The sequence below is a fragment of the Maylandia zebra genome, linkage group LG20 (assembly GCF_041146795.1).
Source record: "Maylandia zebra isolate NMK-2024a linkage group LG20, Mzebra_GT3a, whole genome shotgun sequence".
In the NCBI taxonomy this organism is placed as follows: Eukaryota; Metazoa; Chordata; class Actinopteri; order Cichliformes; family Cichlidae; genus Maylandia; species Maylandia zebra.
This window is the reverse complement of record NC_135186.1, coordinates 15,380,211-15,391,236: the sequence shown is the minus strand read 5'-3', so window position 1 is coordinate 15,391,236 and position 11,026 is coordinate 15,380,211.

Genomic DNA, 11,026 nt, shown 5'->3' with positions numbered 1-11,026 from the left:
TCTAGTCAGCGTTTATCTGGAGATTTCTCCAGTCTGACAGATTATGGCATTTAAAAATCATAGAAAAAGGATTTTGAGTATATTAGCATGCTAAAATTGCCATTCACTTCAAACAATGCTGTGCACGTGCATGTCAAAGGTGCAAGCTGCTGCATACATAGCCTTGGATAAAAACCTGCCTGAATACAGTCAGGGAAAAAAAATCCAGCTGCGCTGATCACACTGTGCACCTTTTCTTCTTAATCCTTCTCCTGTAGATAACACTTTATCACCCTCCTACTGTTCTCCATGTTATGATCCTCACCACCTCCTGTTTCCATCTTAAGCTCTTCTCACTCCTCTCAGTCATCACCCCTTGTCTCCCCCAGAGGGCCATCGTGCAAGTTCAGCTTCCATGCTCTCCAGCTTATGTCACCAGTGTTATTAGAGTGCCTGTTTGGTGCCTGACTGACAGCACCAGCTGAGGCTGACTTCCCAGAAGCAAACTTCCCTTGCTTGGGTGAGAAAAAAAAAAAGCATGGCTCAGTTTGAAGACTTTGGTTTGATAACAGACCAAGAGAAACAAAAAAGCTGTGTTGTTTTCAGCTCTTTTTCTCGTTCTGTCTTCTTTTCTTTCTCTTTCCATGATCTCTTCTTCTATAACTCCTTCTATTCCTGGACATTCTCCATGGAGCAGCTGAGTCCTCTGGACAAACACACCCTAAATAAGGCTTGAGGTATGCCATCACTCGTCCACGTTTAGCCTCCACCATCTTGATCCTTCACTCCTTCTTTTGCTACCCTTCTTTCTGCTCCTTTTCCCTCCTCAAGCTAAAGACTGCTCTCCAGTCTTTAGCTCAACTAAATGTTTCAGTAAACTAGCTGTACAGTTCATGCAGACTTATTAAACTAAAAATCTGCTGGGAGACTCCATCGTGTAATTGCGTGCTGTTTCAATCCCAGGAGGAGAAACAAATCCCTTTCTGCTGTAAAAATCTTCCAAAGCAAACATGCAGCAAACAGTTGTGATGTGTGAGTGTCAGATTCCAGCTACACATAAGGTTTGCTCACGATAGAGCAATAAAGCTACAATCACAGCACTCGGTGGCTGCTGGGGTTTTGTCCAGACCTTTGAGAAATTTTTAAAATGACAACAAGGTAAAAGAGATTTTGTCCTTCTTGTAGAGAACAACATCATGTCATAGCTGCCTCCAGCTGATGCTAAATAATGCAGCCAGACCACCTTATACTGAATACTGATCTGCCACAACATTAAAGACTTTGTCAGGTGTGACAAAGACCAAAGGTGCACATTTACTCCTAAAGCACTCCCTGATGGCACAACACAGCAGTTGGCACAACCACAGCACAAAAACTGCTCAGGCTTTGCTCAAGGAATATGTAAAAGAGAGCACACCTGTTACTCAGACAACCTCTTCTTTCCAAATGAGCATGCACATGTAGTGCCACAACAAGCCTGATCCACAGATGAGCCACTTCTTTGCTGCTTTTTTGAGTTCACCTTTTGTACAAGTCAGCTCTGTGAAATCCTGATGGGTCTCAAACAGAAGCTCTCCTTAAACTGAAACTTGGCGCCCTACCATCCACCATATCCTCCAAACCAAGAGTTTAAGATCACCCATAAGGGAAAACTTTGAACATCTCATCACCTACAGTACATAATATCATCAAATGATTCACAGAATGTGGAGCAGTTTCTGTGCACCAGGGACAAGGTCTAAATCAATATTGCAAGCCCATGATCTTCAGGTAGGACTGTATTAAAAACAAGAATGACTGTGTCATGCAAATCCTTGCATGGACTCAGAAACACTTGCAGAAATCTATGTCTGTGAACACAGTTCAGTACGCTATCTACAAATGCAAGTCAATGAAGCTGTGTCATGCAAAGACAAAGCCATATGTGAACACAATCCAGAAACAGCTTGAAGTGTATTAAAACAGGTCACAGCTCTGGGCACAGTTTTTTGCAGATTGGTGAACCTCTGACCTCTCTAAGTTTTTTAATAATCAAAGCAAAGCTGGAGTGAACCCTGTTTATTGTTTTAGAAACACAAATAAGACTAATTCTTGCTCTATACAGTACATATCAATCAATCAATCAATCAATCTTTATTTATAAAGCACTTTTCTTACAAAGATGTAGCACAAAGTGCTTTACATGGTTAAAAGCAGCCCACCCCACCCCGCCCTCCAACTCACTCCCCACACTCTCATTAACATAAACGATCATGGATACATACCCCCCCCCCCCCCCTCCACACACACACACACACACACACACACACACACACACACACACACGCACACACTTAAAGAGTAAAATTGGGCTGGGCACACATGAGCCAGGTGAGGAAACACTATCACGGGGAGCCGTCTGCACCGGGACCCGGTCACAGACCGCAGCCTCCAGGCTGGGCACACAGCAGGAGGGAGGCAAAGCAGCCCCCCCAGCCAGGCTGAGAGGACCCACAGAGCCCCAGCAGCCACGGTCAATCACAGCCCCAGTGTAGAGCGCCCCCTACGAGGAAACACTGGAGATATGACCTAATAAGAGTATATACAGAATAAAAATTAAAATAAATAATGGGATACAATATAAATATGAATAGAGTAAGAAGATAAAAAATGAATAAGAATAAAATCAATAAATATTAGGTAAAACCTAAATTAATAATATAAATAGAATAACAGGATAGAATAAATAAGCATAAAATAAATAAATATATAATTCCAATATACTTATTGGAAAACAAGGAAGAGGAAAAATAGATTAAAAAAAGAACTAGATACCCAGAGTACATACTGTAGTGATTTGGAGTAGCTATTGAACATGTATTCAAAACACACAAAAACACAAGGCCGTCAACAATGTAATAAATCTAGTGAAGGGATTTGTGCCCTTGGAAGGATGTGTGTATTTATGTAATCCACATGAGTGTACTTGACACTGATAATGTGCATGCTTTTTTAATCTTATAAGATAGTAGGTTGTCCTGAAATAGTAATGTATTGCCTCCTGTTGTAGTTATTTTTCTTTCCTAATTTTAGTAATACAATTATATATCATATTTATTACACAATCACACAAAGCTATATGTGAATTTACAATATTCTGCAAATTTCAATAAGCTTTCATATTTAAAAATAGCTTGTCAAACTAGCCTCTGGGCTGCAGTTACCAGTCTCGAGCACTAGGGTGCAGTGTGTACCCATATGTCAAAAGTTAATTTCGAAAGTTGACGTACTTTGATAAGTTTAACAAGTTCGCGTAAAATGCACTCATGTTCCGAAGCGCCTGGGTGTCGTAAATCTTCTCACAGGCGAACCGGGGTGTTGTATTGGTAACAATAGTGACAGCTGAAAACCACAATACAAAAGGTGCAACTAAACAAAAGAAAAGCAAACTACTTTTTTTTTTTAATAATTGGCTTTTTATTGTTTAATCAATCAATCAATCGCTACAACCACGTCAAACACTGTGATAGTGTTTTAGTGGGTGAATTCTTTTATTTCTCAGCAACTTTTTCTCTCTTTTACACTCTCCACCCCCCTCCAGCTTTCCTTTTTATCTGATCCACTTTTACAACTTTCCCTGCTTCATACTGCCGGCATATGAGAGCGAGCACGAGAGAAAGCCACTGCAGACGCATTCATGTGAATCCTTGGTGTGCGCACCTGTGCTCCATGGAGACTGCAGACCGAGTCCAGAGTCTATGCTGAGAATCCTGATGCGTGGATTTTACGTGGTCTGTGAATTGTTTGCTGTTCAACTTCAGTGTGACGTCCAACAACTGGTCACAGAGAACTGTGGGCGTGTGTATGCGCGCGTGTTGCCAGGTCAGATCGTACAGGTGTGGAAAAATGCTGAAGGATGCAGACCTGTGAATGGCATTAGGCTGTGGGGGAGGACGGAGACATCAGGCTGTTGATGCTTCCACAGATTAAAATGACAGCTGTGCTGGAGACGGAGGCGCACAACCTCACTGAGGAGCGCGACAGCTTCAGCCAGGAGAACCAAACTACCCCACACGCGGCTGGACAGCTGAACAATGCCAACTGCCTGTTTCTGTCTATAGTACCTGAAGAACAGACGGTTTCAGTGCTGATTTGCTTTTTTGTCTTGCTGACCGCCTTGTCGTGTTTTGTGAACGCGCTTACTCTGTTCGGCCTCGGACAGTCGGAGGAGTTTTCCTGGCAGCCGCGCTTTATCCTGCTCAAGAACCTGATTTTCAGCGACCTGGTGCAGACTGCGACCTTTGGCCCGGCGGTCGTCCACTCACTAATCCAGCGCCGCACGATGGCGTTCAGCGGATGGTGTTACGTTCAGTACTTTTTGGGTGGAGTCTCTGTCTTCTGTAGTCTCGTTACTATAACTTGCATGGCGTTGGAGCGATACATATACGTCTGTCATGCCATCCATTACTTGCCAATTTTCACTAAGATCCGCCTGCGGGGTGTCCTGGGGGGAATCTGGCTGTACTCGGTTTTCATCGGCGTCTCTGAAATTGTGCTGCTGCACACCGGGAGAGGAGAGGATGATGAAACGGTCACCACGGGGCTTCTGTGCGAGCCAGATGTTGTGGAACAGCACCTGGGGTTCCCCCGTGCCTCTGCAGTTTTTCGCAAAACCGTGGGCTCCCTCACCCTGCTGCTGTGTCTGCTGATACACGCGTTTTCCTTCTTTAGAATGTACCAGGTCGCGCGCAACGCAGTGATACCTTTCAACGCGATTAACGTCACAGCGCGCAACACTGTGTTGTTTTACTGCGGGATGCTGTTCCTGCAGCTGCTGCCGTTGCTCCTCAAAGTCGCGTCGGACGCGCTGTGGGAGTTTAGGGCACCGGTGGCGATGATGGTACAGTCCTCTCAGTCTCCCGGCCTCTGCAAAGTGAAGACCACCCCCACGGCCACGGCGACTGCGCTTCATATATCCCTGCTGGTTATGCTCATAGTGCCACCGTGCATTAACCCGCTGGTGTATGGACTGTGGAGTGTGGAGATGAGGCAGGCGCTGACCAGCAGGTTGCGGTCGTGGACAGAGAGAAGGGCTAACGAGCGCGCTGCAGAGAGAATAAGACTGGAACACGTGGCGCGTCGAAATGGAGCTCAGGCGGGATAAACCGATTTAAGAGACACAGCTAAACTGAACTACTGATGACAAACTGGACAGCACCAGGAACAAACTAAACTTTCTTTCTGCTATTTATCTTACTTTTAAGACTCTAAAGCAGAGATGTCCAATTCATTTTACAGCCCAGTTTGTTCTTAATTGGGCCTAACAAGAGAAGCTCCCCTTTCTGTCAATGTAAAGATGTTTAAATACACCTTTAATCCCAATTAATATAAAAAGAAGCGTCTTTTCTACATGATAAGAAATGCTGCTGCAGCAAATAAAAGAAATCTGTCAGCAAGATAAAATGGGTGTAGAAAATTACAGAAAAGTTCTAGTAGTAATAGCAATAACAGGAGTTTTTTTTTTTAAAATTAAATCATAATAATTAAAAAAAGATTATTTTTTCCTCCATTGAATCTTTGTAAAAAAAAAAAGAAAAAAAGAAAAGAAAGTGACAGTAGATGATGAAAAAATAAAAGGAACTTTTGTGTTTTATCTGTTATTGTTAATCTGTTACTTAGTTACTTGGGCATAGTGTGGATGGCATGGGGAAGGTCTTTAGTAGGAAGGAAGGTTTTTAAGTACACTGTTCCAAAAAATAGTAATGTCAAAGTATCTTACTGTATATTTTACAGTTTTGTACTGTCTTTCTACAATATTAAGTTTACATAAGTAGACTGTGATTTTACATGTCAAAGGTAAAATAACATAACATCACTGTAAATATAGTAAAACACAATTTACTTGTTTTTTAAATATATATTTTTGTACATATGCATATTTAGATTGTAAAAATACATTCAGAAATGTATCATAATTTCACAAATATTTGTCTGTTATGTGAGAGAATGATCTGTTAAATTCAAATGTAATACTATGAAAAAATATATAAAATGATTGAAAATTAATGAAAATAATCAATAATTATAGGAGTATTTGAATTATAATTTTGCTGAAAATTTCATGTCATCTAGGTCTGATTCAATAATTCAGAGGTAACAAGTGAAAATATAATTAATAGGAATAAAAACTGAAAAAAACATATAAAACATTGCATAAAAATAATATAAATCTCAAAGTATTCACAACATTCCTGAACAGAAATAGGCCTCTGCACCTGGGGTGAGGCTGTGGCCATGAAAACAATGTGACATGCCATTGGATGTTGGGACATATAATAACATGATGCTAAGCATCGGCCAATGAATGTGAACTAACAACCACAAGGTCGTGGGTATGGCTGGACTGTAGGAAAAAATCCTAATATAAAAGTATTTTACTGCATTTTACAGTTTTGTTCTGTTCTTCTAGAATATCATTAAAGTTACGTAAATACACTGTGATTTCACATTTCAAATGTAAATTAACATTAAATCACTGTAATGTAATAAAACATAATTGCCATGATTATTAAATGTATCTGTCTGTACATATGCATATTTAGATTGTTAAAATACATTCACAAATGTATCATGATTTCACAAATATCTGTCCGTTATTTGAAAGATTGAACTGTTGAATTCAAATGTAATGCTGTGGAAAAGTATATAACATGATCCCTATAAGCTTGTGTTACATCACATAAGTATTATTATCATTGCTATTTAGGGCAATCGTGGCTCAAGAGTTGGCAGTTTGCCTTATGATCAGAAGGTTGCCGGTTCGAGCCCCGGCTCAGACACTCTCAGTATTGTGTCCGTGGTCAAGACTCTTTGCCTACTGGTGAGGGCCGATGGTGCGATATGGCAGCCTTGCCTCTGTCCCAGGGCATACAATCCATTATTATTTAAACCAACTGTTAACTCTATATTTCTGTACATTTACGTATTATTCATATTGCCACATTCATTGACCTTGTTTATAGGTAATTTCATTGTTTGATCACGTTAAAATGTTCCTAATTTAATGTCTAAACGCACTTGGAAAAGGCAGAATCCCATGTAAAATTAGCGCAACAACCTGTATTGTCATTACTGGAAATAACCATATTTTTATGAGGAAGTTATTTTCTGTTATTTTACGGTAGTATTTTGGCGCCCCAGCTGCTGGAATATTACTGTTTTTTTTAAGATGTTTTTTTTAACAGTGTAGGAAAACTTGTAAAACCTATGACAATACAAAAGTCTGAAGTCGATGCCCTCTATGACATTTTCCGAAGCTGTTTAGTGAGTTGGATTGGAGTATTTGCCGGCTAACTCTGGCTCCCGGGCCTTATGTTGCACACCCCTGCTCTAAGGTAAGAGAGGCTGCAGCGGAGAACCAGGTAGCGTACTCCCCGTAACACCTGTGATGTGTGTGAGGTTGTGGAGCACAAGTCCCTGCAGTGATCGCGTTAGCCTTTGATATTAAAGTAGCTTTGTGTCGTGTCGCTTATACGTGTGTTTATACTGTGTTCAAAAGATGACAAATGAAAGCTGTGGCCAAATGCTGCAGGAGTTGAAGGACATCCTCTTTTTAAAGTAGCTGCAGTGCTTTCAGAAATATTTTGCGCTTTGTGTGGTCAGTCAGCAGGCTGGTGGCAACACCAAAGCATCAGTGCCTCACCGTTGCAGACACTCTTCTTTAGGTCTGCACGCAAACTGTCACGTGGGAGCATTTTTGTACCGTGTTTTCCGTTTTTTGAAGCATATAAGCAACTTCAGATAGAGTTTTGATTTGCAGGCCAGAAATAACCTGATTACAGCACATTCTGTTTGAGTTGAAATTGTTCATTACAGTACCTAGCCTTCTCTTTTATTTTATTTTATCTCTTTTATCCATTCCCTTTCAGCAGAGAAAGAGCTGAAAGGGAATGGACCCTTCATTAAGTGTTCTTGTCATGCCCAAATGTACAAAGTTGATAAAGAATTAAGAGATGTATTTTAGGCTAAGCTACAGCTCTTGTGTATGAACAGGAAATCATCTGCAGATTCACACAAAGTCATCGGACAGCATTTCACTGTTCAGCAAGAAAGCGACTGTACCTATGATTTGAAAAGCTTGCAAGCCTGTATTTTATTCTTGATAGAAGAAAGAAAAGATATCAAACATATCAAAGCAGGCTGCGCTGTCATAGTTTCATGATGCAACAAATGTTTTCAGTTGGTAAAAGGTGTGGCCTGCAGGCCCGCCAGTTCAACGCCCACACTCATTCACTACAAAGCCATGACTGTTTGGCTGAACTATGCAAGGCCTTTCTTTTAAAAAGATCAGATTTTTTGTTCTGGAACCTGTGTAAATCTTTCAGCATTGATCGTGTCTTGCCAGATTTGCAAGATGCAGGCTTTTTTTTCTGCACTGATAATTAGCTTTATTTTAGTCTGAACAAGGTCTGGAGAGAGTTGCCTGGTTACATAACAAAAATGTTGTCGTTCATCAAGTTAAGGACTGTAAATTACTTTAAAACAGCAAACTATTCATTTTACATTCCTGTTTGTCCAGAATGAGCTTTAATTTTTCCAAGGTTTACATGTAAAACTTTGGAAAAGTTTTCAAGATTGCATTCCAAAACCTTACATGTAATCAAATGACTTAAAGTCAGCATTTTGTCTCTAAATATCTTTTGAGTGTATGTGGAAGACTCATTTTTTGCGAACAAAAACATAAATGTTGACTGTGTTTGTTTGAAGGGTCGTTTTGCCACCTATCCTCCCTGTTTAACCAACAACAGCAGATTAGTTTTTTATTACACTGCGGTTACATGTGTTGTAGCATGGCTAGTTTTTATGTGTTGTACCATTTCAAATGTGTCTTGACAAGTTAGGGAACTGTGTCAGCTTATTTTCAGGAAGTGTTGGGTCTTTATGGCAAAAATACACTGAGACCATACGAATGCAAAGGAACTCAACAACAGACAGCTAAAGTTTAAAAAAGGGATGTCATCAACATTGCTGTTTCTTAATTTTAAAAAATGTTGGTGATAACCTTTAAAAATGTGGTCTTGCTTATAAAATGTGCTGTTACGTACATGAATTGTTGCTACATTGTAAATCAGTCACATCCAAATGTGTGTTTTTAATCAATCCTTTAGCCAGTTCAGTTGTTGTTGAAGATTTTTCAGTCATAATTGTTAACTGCTGATTGTTGATATTTTAAAGTGAAATATTAATCCTCAAATGAGCAAGTGTAATTGATTTACACGTTATTCTATCATCACCATGTTCCTGTTATGATTTTCCAGCTTTAGCCTCCATACAGAGGCGTTGTGACAGTGTCTATTGAACTATTTAGGATCTCCTGCAGGTCAAAACTGTAACTTATTTGGCAGTCAGATTAATCAAAGCACTGCAAGGTGTTCTCATACCTACTCCCTAGTATATAAAACTGCAAAGAAGTATTTTCACACTGCAATCAGGAATTACAAAACGCATTATGATGACACGAAGACCTGATGGCAAACAAAGCGTCACATCAGACAACAAGATCAGTAAAACCTGCATTCTTAAAACCCTTAAAAAATAAGCTATACCCATACGAAGAAAATCTGCTTCGTAAAATTAGCAGGTAATTATATGATTAGATTTCTGTTTGGATTGTGTTAAAGCACTATTGTGAAGATACTGTGAATTCATTTGTTACAGATGTGTGTCATCTTTAAAAGGAAATTATTAAAATGGTTGAAAACAGTTGATCAATGGTCGTCTTGTGTCTGCACGACAAGCATGTGAAATTAACGTATCTGTACGCTGACATTTTATAGGTTTTTTACAGAGATCACTGACAAAAGAAGGAATTACTTAAATTAGTACATTTACCTCAATTCATGCAAGTTTAGCTTTTAAAGATGACTGACTGTTTAAGTTATTTGATTGTATGCAAATGTTTCATGTAATTTTGTTACATAAGTATAATGTTGAACAGATTGTATACATGCTTACAGTTGTGATGATTCTTAGTAAGTTGCACCTCACCTTTTGGTAGCCATCAACAAGCTTCTGGCATAATTCTGGCTCGATATGTAAGCAGATTTTACACTAATAGGTCGGCCAAACTTGCTGCGGTCTCATGGTGTGCAGGTTAACATGTTTACCTTGCATGTAAACGAACCACAGTTTGAGATCAGAAAGCGACACAAGTTAGTTAGTGTACCCCCAGATACATGACAAGATTGCGTCGGGGTGGGAATGGAGTGGAAATCAAAATAAGGATACATTTGTTGGTGCAGGCCCTTGGAAAATAACGGAGTAGCTGAAAGTACTTTTAGATGTGCTAAATTCCCCAAAAGGGCAAACTAATTTGATTGTCACAGCATTTCTGTAATAAAGCACTGAGAATAAAATAAAGTCATTTTCCTTCTTGTTGGAGTGTCCAATAACACATGATAACTAAATGTTCATTATTCAGCTCCAAATCAACCCCTCTCTGAGATGTTCTTTCTCCCATGAAACTACTTTTAGTGATTCATTAAGCAGTGTTCAAACCCTCCAAAGGGAAGTACTGAACTGAAGGTTCAAGTTAATCATATGACACCCATGCGCGTCACACTAGTTGTTGAGCCGGTCTTTTTCTTCCTCCTGGCGGGAAAATGACTTCAGCTGCTTGGCAGTCTTTGGCCCAGTTCCAGTCCAGCCTCTACACCCTCCCCCTTCTTGAGTCATGTTTGTGGCTGAATGGTAACTGTATCTATAAATTATTGGAAACTTGTTTTTAGTTTCATTTTGTTACGGTGATTATTTATCCTGAAAGAAATACTGTACTATGTCTTCATCCTATTCTTATTCTCAGTTTTTAATATTAGCCTCCACAACAATAACAATAATAACCAAACAACTATCGAACACTTTTCAGGAAACTCTTACCAATTGTATTTTTTTTTTTTTTTTACTGATTTGTATCTACAAAGGCTTTGAATTTGCTCTGTGCTGCATACAAAACAATAGCATGGTTTGATGGAGTGTAGTTCAGTAAATGATATGAGTAAGAGTAGAGTAA